Source organism: Lactuca serriola, chromosome 7 (genome assembly GCF_051521515.1).
Source record: "Lactuca serriola cultivar US96UC23 chromosome 7, Lser_US96UC23_V15, whole genome shotgun sequence".
NCBI lineage: Eukaryota > Viridiplantae > Streptophyta > Magnoliopsida > Asterales > Asteraceae > Lactuca > Lactuca serriola.
The window spans coordinates 19587573-19603376 of NC_136414.1; the positions used below are offsets into that span (position 1 = coordinate 19587573).

At 35.6% G+C, this 15804-nt stretch overlaps 1 long non-coding RNA gene across 1 annotated transcript; it reads right to left on the minus strand.

The window, feature by feature from the left end:
• Nucleotides 1-10356: 10356 nt before the first annotated feature.
• On the minus strand, nt 10357-12148 carry LOC145062910 (uncharacterized). The gene is made up of 4 exons (XR_013687762.1): nt 11959-12148; nt 11539-11865; nt 10872-10949; nt 10357-10771 (listed from the first exon to the last, which is right to left on the minus strand). It is a non-coding gene; the product is annotated as an uncharacterized LOC145062910 (long non-coding RNA).
• Nucleotides 12149-15804: the final 3656 nt, after the last annotated feature.

Here is a 15804-nt window from a genome sequence, read left to right on the forward strand (position 1 = left end):
CTGGGTGATTTCAGGAACCTAGGGAAGCCTAGGATATATTCCAGTGAGTTAGTAGTGAGGTTCAGTGACACTTGGGTGTTACAGTTTGAGGAAGTGACTTGGAGGATTCGAGAGGATTGCTGAGCAAAGTATGGATAGGTGTGGAAGGTAGTATTGGGCCCGTACCGCTGAAAGCACAGGATCCATACTCGAATCAGTGAGAGTCTTGGAGAATCTAAGAAGCTTTAGGGAAGAGTTGTGACCCAGTTTGGGGATAGAGGATGTTCCAGTTGTTGCAGCTTAGCCATTGGCAAGCGAGCTAGTGAGCGTGACAGGGTGTCAGACCCTGAAGGATATGATTTCCAAGAATTTCAGATGCGAGATCGATTGGGAGCACTTTGAGAAGAGAGGTTTGTACCAGGTGCGTATAGTTGAGGGTCGCGGGAAGAGACCAGTCACCGTCGATCATCGGGCGAAAGGCCAACAGGGCCGGAGTCAGTACGATGCGTACGAGAGAGTACACGAGGGAGTTTGTTACTCCAAGGGATTAGGGTGCCACAGGTGTGGCAGGGATGGTCAAGTCTGCAGAAGGTGACCAGTATTTCCCCAGACGTTGCGAGTATGTCATCTTCTATTGCTAATAGATGGATGTTGGGGATATGTATCGCGTTGGAATTGTGAGTGAGTTTGGATAAGTCAGACCTCGGGTTGGTTTTCTGCTAGTGTTTGGGTTATCAGGGATCATATATGCCATTCAGCATGCCGAAAGGTCCATGATGAACCCAAAGAGGGATGCATCTTGTTGAGTGGGTTCCGCGCATACCGTTATCATTTCGGATCTTTTTCGGGATCTATGCAGGAGTATTATTTAGAGGATACTCGATCAGGGTTGGAGTGATTGTTCTCCAATGAAGTCAGTGTTCAAGGGTTCTATCATTGTTCAGGTATGGTCGGTAATTGTTTATGGATGAACTTTGGAGTTCAAGGCACTAGCGTTGCTAGGACAGAGCAGGTGACATGAAAAGGGTAGTGTCAGTCACAGGTGTTAGATGTATAAGTGGTTGGTCATTGGATGTTTAAGAGAATTGTGTTTTCGCATGGACCGTGTTCAGTTAGAGTTCAGTGGTACTGCAAGATTGGGAGAGGGAAACGAGGATTCGTCAGCTAGAGTGAAGATTAAGGTCTTCAACTGACAGCATGTTAGATGGATTGAGGTGTCAGAATGGATCAGAACTCAAGAGTACTCATCGAGATTTCCGAGGATGGGAGATCTCAAGGTTTAATCGGTGATTAAACGCCAGCATTGGCAGGCACGTGTTGTCATTAGGGGGATATTAGAAAGCGAGAAGGATTGAGAATCCTTCAATTCTCATGTGATGTGAAGACTTAGTCGAATCTAAGTGGGGGAGAGACTTTTATAAAGTTCTCCAACTGGGAGTTTTGGTTGCACGGGGTGCAATCTCTTGGCTACCCTGTCAACCAGAAGGGTATTCTAGTTGATTCGGCCGAGATAGAGGCCGTGATGCAGTGGTAGATTCTGAGGTCTCCATCTGAGATTCGGAATTCCCGGGGTCTAGCGGGTTATTACTGGAGATTTATGCAAGACTTCTTCAAGATTGATGTTTCCTTTAACCCGACTGACCAAGAAGTCGGTGGCCTTTTGTTGGGGGCCTGAGCAGCAGGCAGCCTTCGAGGCTCTCAGACAGTGGTTGTGCGAGACACTGATTCTCACTATGCCAGAGGGTATAGATGATTTTGTGGGTTACTGTGACGCTTTGATCACGGGAATGGGTTGTGGTACTGATAGAGTGGGGTCACATGATAGCATGTTTTGGGAACCAGTCTAGAGTTCCGATTAGGACTCAAGTTCAGTGGTGTGTTAGGTCGAGTGCGTGTTCGACCCGGTTGGAAAGTGTTGTAAGACGGCGGGGGTAGCCGTAGCATTCACCAGTGGTTAGTTAGCATGGGAAGTGTTGTAAGACTACGGGGGTAGCCGTAGCATTCACTAGCGGTCAGATAATGATAGAGTGGTGTAAGTCTGCGGGTGTAGCCGTAGCATTCACTAGGTTGATAGATGGCATGAGCGTGTTGTTAGAATGCGGAAGGAGCAATAGTACCCACCAGTTCAGGTCCAACAGTGAGGATATGGAAATCCACGGATTGGACTTCGGATTTACCCAGATGGATTAGATCTGGTTGAGCCAGTGATAAGATTGTAGGAGCGCCACTACAGTGATGGGATCAGGAAAGCAGTGAATCGTATAAGGTTGCTTGTGATATAAGGCTACCATCGGTTAGGTAGCAATCACTTTTAGTCTTGGATTTGATGGTGACAGGATTTGTCACATGGACCTGATCGGTTAGATCAGAAAGTTGTTAGAACCTCAGTGGCATGATAACTAGTGGCAACTAGTTCCAGAGAGGGATTTCGTTCAGAAGTCGTATAAGGCGACTAAGTAGGGAGTCCTTTAGCTCCGCAGCCAGGCCGGAACCTGGTAAATTCAGATGACCGACGGATGAATTAAGACCAGGAAGGTCTCGATAGATTTTGGAAAGCAGCCATGTGGTGACATACTGCTTCAGGCAGATCAGTGTTCAAGTAGTTCAGCGTCTGGGTAGTATCAGCATTTATGTTTCGGGTTGCAAGTACCCACGGAATAGCTGGTTATTGGGGAGTGACAAGTCACTCACAACAAGAGTACCTGGGCCTTGGCCATGTACAAGTGATCTGCAGAAATAATTAGGTCTACGATCCTGTTTTATAATGGGAACCTCGAGTTACCAGAAATTGAGTAGCTGGTTGAAGGATAAAGTGGACTGGGTCCAACGATAATGGTCCGGTATGAGTGATCTTCCAGTGATTCAGACCATCTCGAGACAACAGATTCAGATTGAGTAAATTACCTTGTTGAGAGAAATTCGTTCATCTACGGATGGTGGCCATGTTACTAGAGTGGTTGGGTGAGTAAGGAAGGATAAGGAATGATTTCGAGGACGAAATCTAATTTAAGTGGGAGAGAGTTGTAACACCCATTTATTTATTACGTTAAATAAATAAATTAATGAGCGAATGGTAGCCTAAAATAAATAATTATTTATGCAGGGGTGGTTTCAAGGAGTAAATTGGCATAATTTAGTAATTGGTGGTTAAAAGTGTGAGAGTCGGACTCAGTTTGTATATATTTATGAAGTCAGGGGATCCATGGTAATTATTGGGAATTTATGGGACTTCAATTGAAGATATTATGGGGATAGGGGGCCGTTGGGTACATTTCGTACCTAAGTTGTAATGGATTTTTAATGTTGGGGTTTAATGGGTAAATATAGGATTTGATTGGAAAATGATCCTATGGGGAGGGACTAAACTTGTTTAATGAGCAAAGTTTTGAGTGGAGTGGGATTTAAACCCGACGACTCCTTCATTCCCATTTAAAGCATCGCTACTAAAACCCTAAACCCTCCAGTATGTAGCAGTCGTCATCCCCTTTATGCCCCCTCACCGGAGCCGCCACTACCACCATGTTCCCGATCAGCCAACGACCACCACACGGCCGTCCTTTTTCCCCCATTCTCCTTCTTCTGTCGCTGTCAGTTGAGGCTTCGCCCACTCGCTACTTCGCAGACCGGAGCTACCGCCGCTGTCAGTTCGAGTTCGATCACCATAACCGTCGTAGAAGACAAAGGAGCCACGAGTCGATGCGGGTTGGTCGGGAGATCAAGGATTGTGCTGCTACGGTTTGCTATTTGGGTCGCCAATCTCCTCTGCCTCTGTTTCCTTCCATTGTTGCGCCACCATTGCTCTTGGTCGATGTCTCGCCGGCGACTCGCTCTAGCCAAAACCACCGAGACCATTCAAGCCACCGTGAATCGTTGCTTTAACTTTTCGTGAGTTCAGGTGGGTGTGTATTTCTTTTTTGAGCAAAAGACGAAGGGGGGTGCGTTTTTGCGTTATTGTGCATACAGTGGGGTGTTTGATGGCCGACAACAGCGAAGAAATTCCATGGCCGCCACCAGCCGTCGTGGAAGGTGGTTGTGTGCGTGTGCTGCCAAGTGTTTAGGTGTGTGTGTGTGTGTGTTCTATGCAGTTTCATTGGCCGGAAAATTGAGACAAGGCCACCACCACCACCGTAAGGTGGTGGCTGCCACCATACACCACCGTGTTTGTGTGTGTGTTAGTAGGTGTGTGTGTGTGTTTATTTGGTATTTGGCATTGTAAATTGTAACAAACTGAATAATGGAAAGAAATTCGAAACCACCACCATGAGGTGGTGGCTGCCGCCACCGGCCGCCGAGTCGGGTGGCGGTGTGCCTTGTCTCGATTGTGTTGATTCGTTTGGGGGTTTGAAACCCTAATGGACCTAAGGAAGCCCTAATGGGCCCAATAAGACTTAATGGGCTTAATAAAACCTTAATGGACCCTAATGAAACCTTAATGGGCTTAATAATATTTTAGTGGGCTTAATAGGCCCAATAAAGCCCTAATGGACCTAAAAGCCTAACAAATTGATAAATGGACTAATATTTGGGTTGGAAAAAACCATAATGCAAATAAAACCCTAATTTGTGGAAATTGTTTGGGGCACATGAGAATTAATTATTAAATCTTAAATAATTAATAATCATTGGCAAACTAGCGTAAGGCATAATGGACTTAATGGATTAAGTCCTTAATGGGTTAAGAAAGAAACACTAAACCTTAATCATCATTGCATGTGAAAACTCTAATTTGGGATTATGGGCTTGGACTTATCGAGACCCATATTTGGGCCATTGGAATGGAATTGTCTGATTAAGCCCAATCACATCATATGACTTATTTAGAAGAATGATGGACTTAATGGATTAAGTCCTTAAAGGAATAATTCCTTAACGGGTTAAGTAGGAAACTTAACCCTAATCGGCATTTTATGTGAAACCTTAACTTCACTTGGGTTTATTGTTGGGCCTTTCTATTGGGCCTTGATGATTGGATTATTAATAGGCCATCCAAGAATAATTATATGGACTAAAATAATTTAATGGGCCTAGGGTAAGTCCCATGTAAGGGGTTGGGCCCAATTTGGAAAATTGGGCCATAGTTGGGCCTTAATGGTTGTATAATGATGGGCCTTAGAATAAGACCACATATAGGCCTGGGCCCAATTTGGAAAATTGGGCCATATGCTAGGCTTTGATTCCTAGTTCGCTTTGGGCCTATGGATTGGGCCTTGGGCTTTTATAAGCCAAGCTAGGGGTAATGAAGTAATTATCCAAGTATGTATTATGGTTATGTGTTGGGACCCAATTATTAATTGGGTGTTATTTTGGTGTTGACAGTTCGGGAGTCTGTCAGCCAGCAGTTGGGGTCGAGTCTGCGGGACTTCAGCAAGTGTGGGATTGTGTCTTCGGGACTTCAGCAGTGTGAGGTGAGTTACCTTCCAGTAGCGGTGGGTCTACGGCCACAATGCCGGCCCACTAGTAGGAGTTGTTAGATGATTGTCTTTGTGATAATTTTCTATGTTTGCTACTACCTGTTATGTTTATGTGCTAGCATGATATGATGTTATGTGATAGTGGTAGTAGCGGGTGAAATAGTCCCCACTTACCGGTCGACAGGACCGAAGGGGTAGGCTAGCACCCAGATATGCTAGGCAGTATATGACTTATGTGTTTATGCTATGATTTTTATGTGGTAGTGTTAGGGGTGAAATATTCCCCGGTTACCGGTTGAAAGATACCGAAGGGGAAGCCAGCACCCAGATATGTTAGGCAGTATCCGGTCGAGAGGGTCGAAGGGGAGCCCAACACCCAGATATGCTAGGCAGTATTCGGTCGAGAGGACCGAAGGGGAGCCCAGCACCCAGATATGCTAGGCAGCATCCGGTCGAGAGGACCGAAGGGGTAGGTCGGACACCCAAATATGCCTGACAGTATATGTATGTTATATGATTGTGTGGTATGTGGTATGATGGGGGAACTCACTAAGTTTCGTGCTTACGGTTTTCAGTTTTGGTTTCAGGTACTTCGTGTTTAAAGGAAAGGAGCCGGCTTGATCGCAGCACATCACACTATGGTTTTCCGCACATGAGATCTTTGGGATTACACTCTGATATTGTTTTATGATAACATGTTTGATTATTTCTACTTTGGTTTTGACATGACATGATATTACAAATGTTTTATTACACTGTTGGTTTTATAATGACGTATTCAAAAATGAAATTTTTGGCCTGTATTTTTTGGATGTTACACCCTTGCTTATTAAAATCAGCTTATTTAGCTTATTCTTACCCCCAATAAGTTGATTTTTTACACTTCCTATCCAAACACTTCAACTCAGCTTATTGTGCTGAGAATAAGCAATAAGCAATAAGCAGACACTTTTTTCCCTATCCATACACCCCCTAACATTTTGTTAATAGTTACAACTCTAAACTACATTGAGGTACAAATCATTCGTCTAATTTATTATAGGGGTAAAAAAACTAGTTGAACCATATAGCTGATGGTTTTTAGGCATCGTAGATGCATTCAACTCTATAGAGTCTAAATTATTGTCAATCATCATTCTACCTTTTATATAACTCTTAACATTTTTTCCTACAATGCATACAAAAGTTCAAATGGACATTTATTTAAAACTTAAAAAGGTTTCATTTTTCTCATCGGAGAATTCAAGACCATTTAACTTCGTATCCATTGAACGACAATGTGACATCGATCCTACAATGATTGAGTTTAATCCATTGAATGTCAACTACACATTCCAACTCATGTAACTCTTCCATTAAACCATGCATTGTGGATCTTCTTCAAAAGAAAAAGGCATGCTCTTATTTAACAAGTTACAATTAGCTAGCAAATGTACCTTTCTGAGCATGCATGTTATAGGTTTTGTAAAATCTGGGTGTGTGAGTGTGTTTCTTTTAATGATAATTAAACTCAAAATCATCATGAATTATGGGGATTTGAAAAGATAATATTAAACAACGATGAAAAATTGTCAAACAACAGAGCTCAAACTAAGAATGAAGTTTTGGCCATGAATTTCGTTAAAAATGGAAGAAAAATGTCTATGATCATTAGCAAGAACAAGTTCTAGAAAACCTTACAAAAACTGTGAGTATATGACCTAAACATTCTTCTAAGTTCATTGATGGACAACTCAAAAGTGGTATTAATCTTTGGCATTCGATTTGCACTCAAGATTATCTCATTGTGACTTGCTATATGTAATCATTGATACAAAGAAGTGAATCGTTATCGAGTTTTATTATGTGAGAACCAATATTCTATCTAAATCAGTATATGCAAAGAATAAAATAATATTTCTAAAGTTTATCGATTTACTTTTTGTCAAATCTAGGTCTCACGCGAGTTCATGTTTGTAGATTCCCAGTACTTGTGACCATTTGGTTAAAGCTCGAAAAAAAATTATTTCATGTTTAATGTTTATATGTCACCTTAAAATATGGTCATGAATTAGTCAACATTTTAATCAATAATATACAAAATCAATATTATATACGTCTTAAGTGTAACCAATCCCATATATATACTACTAGGTTATAACCCGTGTATACACAGGATAATATTAAATAACATAGGCATTATAAAAAAATAGTCTTAACCATAAATACTCATAGTTTAGTTAATAACATTGTACTTCAATTTTAGTTTGAAAAATAGTATTAATTTAAAAGAAGAAAACAATATTGTAATTTCATATCTTATTCATTTTGACATTTTATTTTTGGTAGTTAAAATAAAAAAAAAAGTCAAAATCATATAAAAATCTTTGTTTAAAGAGTAAATTACACGAATGGTCCCTGTGGTTTATGGTAATTTACGTGTTTGGTCTCTAACTTATTTTTTTAACTCGGAAGGTCCCTACTGTTTATTTTTGTTACGCGTTTGGTCCTGTCTTATCAAAAAAAACTATTTTGCCCTTGATTTTTTAATTTATTTAAATAAACACACCCCTAACCCCACCTCCTCACCTTACCTTACCTATCCTACCATTTTTTCATATTTAAATAATAGTCTTTTTATGTAAGACAGAGACCAAACGCATAACAAAAACAAATAGTAGGGACCAAGCGTGTGACAAAAATAAACAGTAGGGACTTTCCAAGTTAAAAAAATAAGTTAGGGACCAAACGCACAAATTACCCCAAACCATAAGGACCATTTGTGTAATTTACTCTTGTTTAAAAGATCTTAGTTCTTATGTATAATAAAAAAATATTTAAAACATGTAAAACATAACTTTATATACAATAATTATGTTTTACATTTTATATTTTATGTTAATAATTTTGATTATTAAAATATTATAAAAAAAACTTATTAGAATAGGGTTATATCTCTCCCGTCTCAACTTTGACTTTAATTGATTAAGTATTTAATCTTGATAATTACTTCTCATTTTGACTTTAGTATAAAATATGCCATTGGCCACATTTTTATATAAAATATGATATTTACAAATGTAGTCATACTTACTGAAGGCAAAATCAAATGTATTCACATGAGCTTCCACTGTTTTTATCATGTTTTCTAAGTCAAACTTTATTTTTTCAGAGACTGCAACAAAATTCAAAGTCAATCATTAAACTTAAAATCAAATATGAACACCTCAAACACAAATCAGAAAAACACACCAAACTCTGATCAATGATTGTTTTTACAGAAAACATGAACAAAAACAATAAGGATAAAAAGTTTTTCTTGAATATGTTTGTTAAATACTAACTTTCTCTTGCTTAGGGGTGTAAGTGAGCCGAGCTACTCGTGAGCTACTCGGGATCGACTCGTTAAAAGCTCGGCTCGAGATTGAATTAAACGAGCTTGAGCTGAGCTCGAGCCTAAATATGAGGCTCGTTTATTAAACGAGCTCGAGCCGAGCTTCAGTTAGTGAGCTCGCGAGCCTAAACGAGCTTAAACGAGCCTATATATATATATATATATATATATATATATATATATATATATATATATATATATATACACAAACACCCACACACACATACATACATTCATACACACATACACACACACACACACACACACACATATATATATATATATATATATATATATATACATGGAGGCTCGTTTAGGCTCGATTAGGCTTGCGAGCCCACTGAATTGTTCACGAGCCGAGCCCGAGCTTCATTTTAAGGCTCGAATCGAGCTCGAGCTTCCTCAAAATTAAACGAGCCGAGCTCGAGCTTGGTCAAGCTCGGGCTCGGCTCGGCTCGTTTACACCCCTACTCTTGCTCACCAAGAACTCGAGGATATCTACGTCTATCTACAAATCAGCTTAACTGTATAACAAAACAAATTTGTGGCATGAATTTAGTTAATTTGGCTCAAACTCACAGCTTCATTTGTAAAAAACTAAATATAAATATATGTAGTTTTTTCAAGGAATAATGTTAGAACAAAATTATTCAACATATTTGAAGTTTTTAATTATTGTGGACTTAAATAGTTATTCATTTTTTGTATTTGCAGATGGGTAGAAATTGCTAAGTTTCTATGTGGACAATCCAATAATTCAATAGAAAACTTCTGAAACAAACACTGTAAGAAGAAATTGATAAAGAAAAACAAAAATCCAACATCTCTGTCAATTAATTTTTATTATCAACCGGTTTTTACAAGTCCTGAAAATAGTTGGTAGATCCAAGTAGTGGTAGTATTCTTGTTAAGACAATGTACTTCGAAAAATTTATCGAAATTATAGCATTCTACTTTCCTTTTTATCAACATTGTGGCTGAAAAATTAACCCATTTAAAGAAGTTTCATCCAATTTACAAAGCATTTTCACTGCCTTAAGTGGGTATATTTAGAAAATAAGATGTTATAATACACTATATTAGAAGTTATTCCACTACTACATGTCAACCAAACATCCAAACAGATAAAAAAAATCCTCAAAACTTACATGTAAAGTGAAAAGGTGACAAAGAAGTTTATATTATTACTTGGAAAAGAGCGTTTCGGGATATAAAATCCGAAGATTATTTATGAATTCTTGAATTCTAGCTTCCGAAACATTCTCAGAATCCTCCATTAATCTAAAACAATTTCAGAATCCTCCATAAATCCACTTTCACCCTTGGTAATGCACAAGTGGAACAACAGAGTATTAGTTGGTGCTATATTCGACATTCCTTGATGATCATGCATATATTCATAGAAAAAAAAAACAAATCATACAAAAAATAATATTAATTAATATATATTTTAATAAAATGAATAGAATAATCTAACATACCTAAACCAACACATGAAAGTTCAGATACAACAACATTAAAATAAATGTAGTAAAATCTAACACCCAATTTTTTGATTTTGATACCTGTTTGAGCAATGTTGATTTTGGAATTTATGTATCAGTGTTAAATGTAACGAATACTAACATAATTTCGTCTAAATGCAACGAATATTAACATATTTTTGGTTAATAATAGAAGTAGACTGTTAGAAATAACAAAATCAAAGGAAAGTTTGTTCCTACTTAATCAAACCTTGTTGCTTGCTAATTCCACGACCCCAAAATAAGTCGTCTAATTGTTCCCGTCTAAGAAGATGAAGATATCCAAAATGCTCTAAATATCTCTTTCTGTATGTGCCTTTGGCATCTTTTTTATTCTTTCTAAAAACTCATTATCCATGGATTCCTCCTATAGCAATATCTTCATCCATTACAACTTTTAAGGGAAATCAATTCTCAACAATTTGTTCCATCTTTTGATACCAAGGCCAATAGCTTGTGGTGTTTTTGCCATTTTTCTTCATATTCTTCAAAAAAAAAAGTAAATAACCTTATTTTGAGAAAAGGAAACTATAGGTAAGGGACAAAAAATGTAATATCATATTGTGTATGTATGTGTATGATTACCCTTTTTTTAAATTTAACCGTTCATGTTCCAATGAGCGTTGGTATGCTCATAATAATATGTCCATCAAGACCTTCAATCTAAGAAGAAATGCATTAGATTCTATGATAAGATAATAAATACATGTGTTAATCAACACACCTATATATCCCTAATTCTATATAAATAGAGCAACAAATAAGCATCAAAACCATAGCTCTAAACTTTAACAAACTTTTCATTTAAAAAAATTGGTTCTCCAAAGTCAAAGGTACCCTAGAATTGCCGCCCAACAGCACCATGGTCCTAACTACAAACAACCATATACCATTAAGTTTTCTATGTACCAATGAATATTTATGAGGTCATTATACAAAATAATTGTGAAGTTTCCAATAATAACAACCAAACTGTATTTGTTAATCAGACCGTAAGTGGGACTTAGTCACACATGTGTCCCCAAATTTCTAACCATCAGTACCACCCTCATCAGTTGAGGCTTGATACCAATTGTTGTGAATTCATTTAAAAAAATACGATTTTTACCTGACATACTTTAAGTTGTATTTGTTCGTTGAGACATTTTATCAAATAGTTAATACGCATAGTCAGAAAGTTCATATGTGAAAAAGTAAATTCGAAAGATAAAGAGAAAGAAATATACAGAAAAAGATATGTTAAGAAGGCTACTTGTTGGTTTATAAGGAACAAATCGAATATCTTCAAGAAACCATTGAACACCAGCAACAACAACATAGTTTATGGCTTCATCCTGTGTCCCGCCTTCTCTTATCAGTATCTCCCTTTCAAAGCAATCTCCTTTACTTCACTATTTTATTTTGCAATCGAAAAAGCACAAATACTAATTTTTTTATTTATAAATTCTAACAACAAAACCCCAAGTTATGAAAACAAAACCTCAAAAATATATATCTGATTTCACAGTGGCTCATAAGCTTCATGGTTATTGTGCTTCAGGTAAGTTTTGAATCGGTTTTAGATATATGTATCATTTTCCTGAAAGTTTTACAAAACGAAATAAAGAAAATACAGAGATGAAGCAGTCAGATAAACAAAATCAAGGAAGAAGACGTAGGAGAAATAATGTACCGCTAATTTTCAGTTTTCTGTGTAGATTGTAGATAAATGATCGATTAGGCTTAGGAGTTAAGAGAGTAATCGCAATCATAAAAAAAACCTAGATCGCACATCGTCTCATATATTGGAAGACAACCTAAGATCTCATTCAAAATTTTGCTCCTGATTTCTTGCTATTAGCTTGATTTGTGGAATATTTGTTGCTGATTTTATGAGATATTTTGTAATCAAAAACAAAAAATCGGATATCGGATATAATAACTTTACATAGAAGAATTTGAGCGGGAAACCAAAATCAGAGTGAACAAAAAAAATGACACGTGGCAGAAGAAGGTTTGTGTAAAAAATAGACAAGTGGCATTTAAGGAGGCTTTTATTAAGGATGAAGATTAAAAGAAACCTCAATAGTGAACCTGTTTGAATGAGTGTGTTTGGTCACTTACACTGCTTTATAAAACTTATTTTGGCATGTAAGATTAAGAACAGAGTTTTGTCATTATCGTATATGTTAATTCAATGGCCAAGTGTTAATTTTCCATCTTCCTATTCATATTTAGTCCACAAGACTACCAAAAAACCAACTAATTATACAGAAAGAAAATTAACGAGTTTTTGTGCATAATAATTTTTTGGGACATTTGGTCGCACACTTCATATGCAAAACATAAAGTCAAACCAAAAAAAATATTACAAATGCAATAATATGATTAATATCAGCATTGACGCAAGCAGAAATGCTAACAAGAAACTTTACTAAATTCAAATGTTTATCCAAAGAATCAAACACCAAGAACGAATATAGATCGTCGCATGTGTTTTTACATTTTAATGATGAATGGAGAAAAAATATATTAAGGACTCGTCATTGATTGATTAAAAAAAATTAAACAGCTATTTAACAGAAGACAAATTCCGATGTTAATTACTAACTTCTTTTCTTCAAGGGCTCGATTCTTCTTTAAGATGTGGCCACTTTGTAAATCCTATAATCCTTTTAAAAAAATTACAAAAAATAAAATTAAAAGAAAAGAGAAAGAAATTGAAGATCCAAATGCAATAACTGATTGAGGAAAATATAGATCATACCAATGCAAGGTCTCCACTCATGTAGTTAAACCCAGGATATTTTAATCAATCCATCAATTTTTTTCTACGCGTCGCTCTCGTTAAACCCTTTTCCAAAAAGAAAAAAACATTTTCAACTTCATTAATCAAAATTCATAAGTGTTTAGGTGACAACTCTCGATCGAATCCGTAACCCGACACTGACTCAACCTGAAAATAAACGAGTTTAGGTTGAGATTTTTGACCCATCAACCCGCCAACCCGTTTATTTCATGGGTTGGGTTGGGTTCTATTTGGGTTGGGGCTCAACACACCATCCCGTGTGTGTGTATATATATATATATATATATATATATATATATAGAAAAGTGAATATACATTACAGCCTCATCTAAGTTTAGGTACTAAACCTCATGAAAATATATTGTTTTACTATATAAAGATTGTGATTAAGGAATTCACGATTAACACTTGATGATGTAGATTCAAGATAGACGAAATAATTTTGATAAGGAAGCAAGAATATTGATTATTTTTTACCTTTATAACAGTAGAAAAAAGTAATTTTTACTGGAGTGAAGTAATCAACTATAATTGGGGAAAGAAAACAAGCATAGTAAAATGATAATGGAGGAAGAAAATGTTATCCGGGAGGTATATTTACGAAGTGAAAACCAAATCGGGTATACTTACTAAGTTAAAACGACATATTTTAGTGGTTTGTACCTAAGCTTAGGTGGGGCTGCAATGTATATTCTTTATCCCCATATATATATATATATATATATATATATATATATATATATATATATATATATATATATATATATATATATATATTAAATTTGATTTCCATTCGTATTTGTAATATTCCGTATCATTGTATTTTTTCCGTATTCGTATGTGACTAATTTGCATTTGCGGTTCGTTAATAAGAAAAGAAAAAATACATGTCGTTATTTCACGAGTCACGAACGAAGAACACATCCACTTTCTATGAATGTTTTCGTTTTTCATTTTATTTGGATGTTATTGACTTTATGAATTTATTTTGAAAACCTTTTTTTTATGTTAATTACTTTAATCATTTTATGAATTTATGTTGTAAAAATCTCATTTTTTTTAAATGTATTGTTTATTTATTAAACATGTTATATGGATTGGGTTTGACTCATTAACTTGTTAACTTGCAAACCCATATACTTAAACAGGTTATATGGGTTAGGTTGGGTTGAGGTTTCCAACCCACCAACCCGTGACCCGCCAACCCGACAACTTAATATAACTTCTTTTGTCCCTCATTAAGTAAACATAATCAATACATTTTTTAGTTGTTAATGGATATTGATGAGTTCTCCTTTTTATAGTAAGTTAAAAAACTAAAATTTTGGGTTATTATGGGTGTGACATAGAGACATAATTAAGTATCATTTCACTAAAAAGCTTAAACAAAAAAGAAACATCTATTTGGGGAGAGAGATGTTGAATCCAGGGTGATGTTTATTGAGGTTGCATATTTGAATCGATAGACAAATCTAAAACCAATCAGCTCCGATGAGAACCTCCATGTATCTCCAGATAAGAATTTTTGCTCTTTTTGGAACGACATATTTTATGAAAATGCAACTAGCAAGCATCTAGTAAAACAAAATTACAAACAAATAGTGCAACTATAGAAGGGTTGTGCAATTAACTAACCTAGTTCATATTTCAATAATTCAATTCTTACGACCTATTACAAGTTCAGAAAAAAATACTATGAAACATTATCATCTTAAACATGTTTAATTAAGGCTCAAGTCTTATTTGAGACAAAACGAGGAGCTTATGAGTTGTAAGGTCATATCAATAATTTTTGGTTTACCAAATGGTCGATTTATGTAATCTAGATTTTAAATTTTATAAACATAGAAATAAAGAATATCACCATATATGTTAATGTCATTTTCATGCATTATTGTTGTTTAGTTAGTTCGTTAAATTGTATAGTTTTTCATGTAGAAGCTTATTATTATTATTATTATTATTATTATTATTATTATTATTATTATCAATAAGCCTGTATGTACCTTTAGTATATCTTGTGTGTACCTTTTGTATATATGCATTTCATGCAAAATCTTATGGATCTCATATAGGATCTTGTGCATCTGATATATGATCTTGTGCATTTTGTACATAATCTTATGCTACCATTTATATATAAAATAATTGTGTGCATATGATGGTGATAAATATAGGAGTTGGAAAAAATAGAGTACAAATATGTAAATAAAAAACGAAAACCACCAAAAATAAAATGAATAGTATATAGATGTAGGAAAAAAATAGAGTTTGAATATGTAAATAAAAAATGAAAACCACTAAAACTAAAATGAATTGTCATAAGTTATTTTGTTGTACCAGAAAGGCGTCCATCAAAAATAAAAAACAATTTGCATAACAAAAATATATTAATTGTAAATTACCAAGCGATTAAAAAAAACATGGATGATTTCAGTTCACTTTCTATATACTTTTTTTGTATTTCTTCATCAATCATTTTGTATTAAGATATTAATTAAAGGGGTCATTGCAGTTGACTTTTTGATTGAACAGGTGTTGTTAATAAGACACTTTTTAGATATCCTATTAACATTTTTATAAAATGTCAACCAATAATTAACTGTCTATAATCAGTTTTTTCGGAAAACAATGCAATTTCAACCAATAAAAATATTTTAAAAATTAATTAAGGTGTCCATATTGCAATATGAGGTGTCCTTTTAGCCAATCATGTTCGAAATATATGTT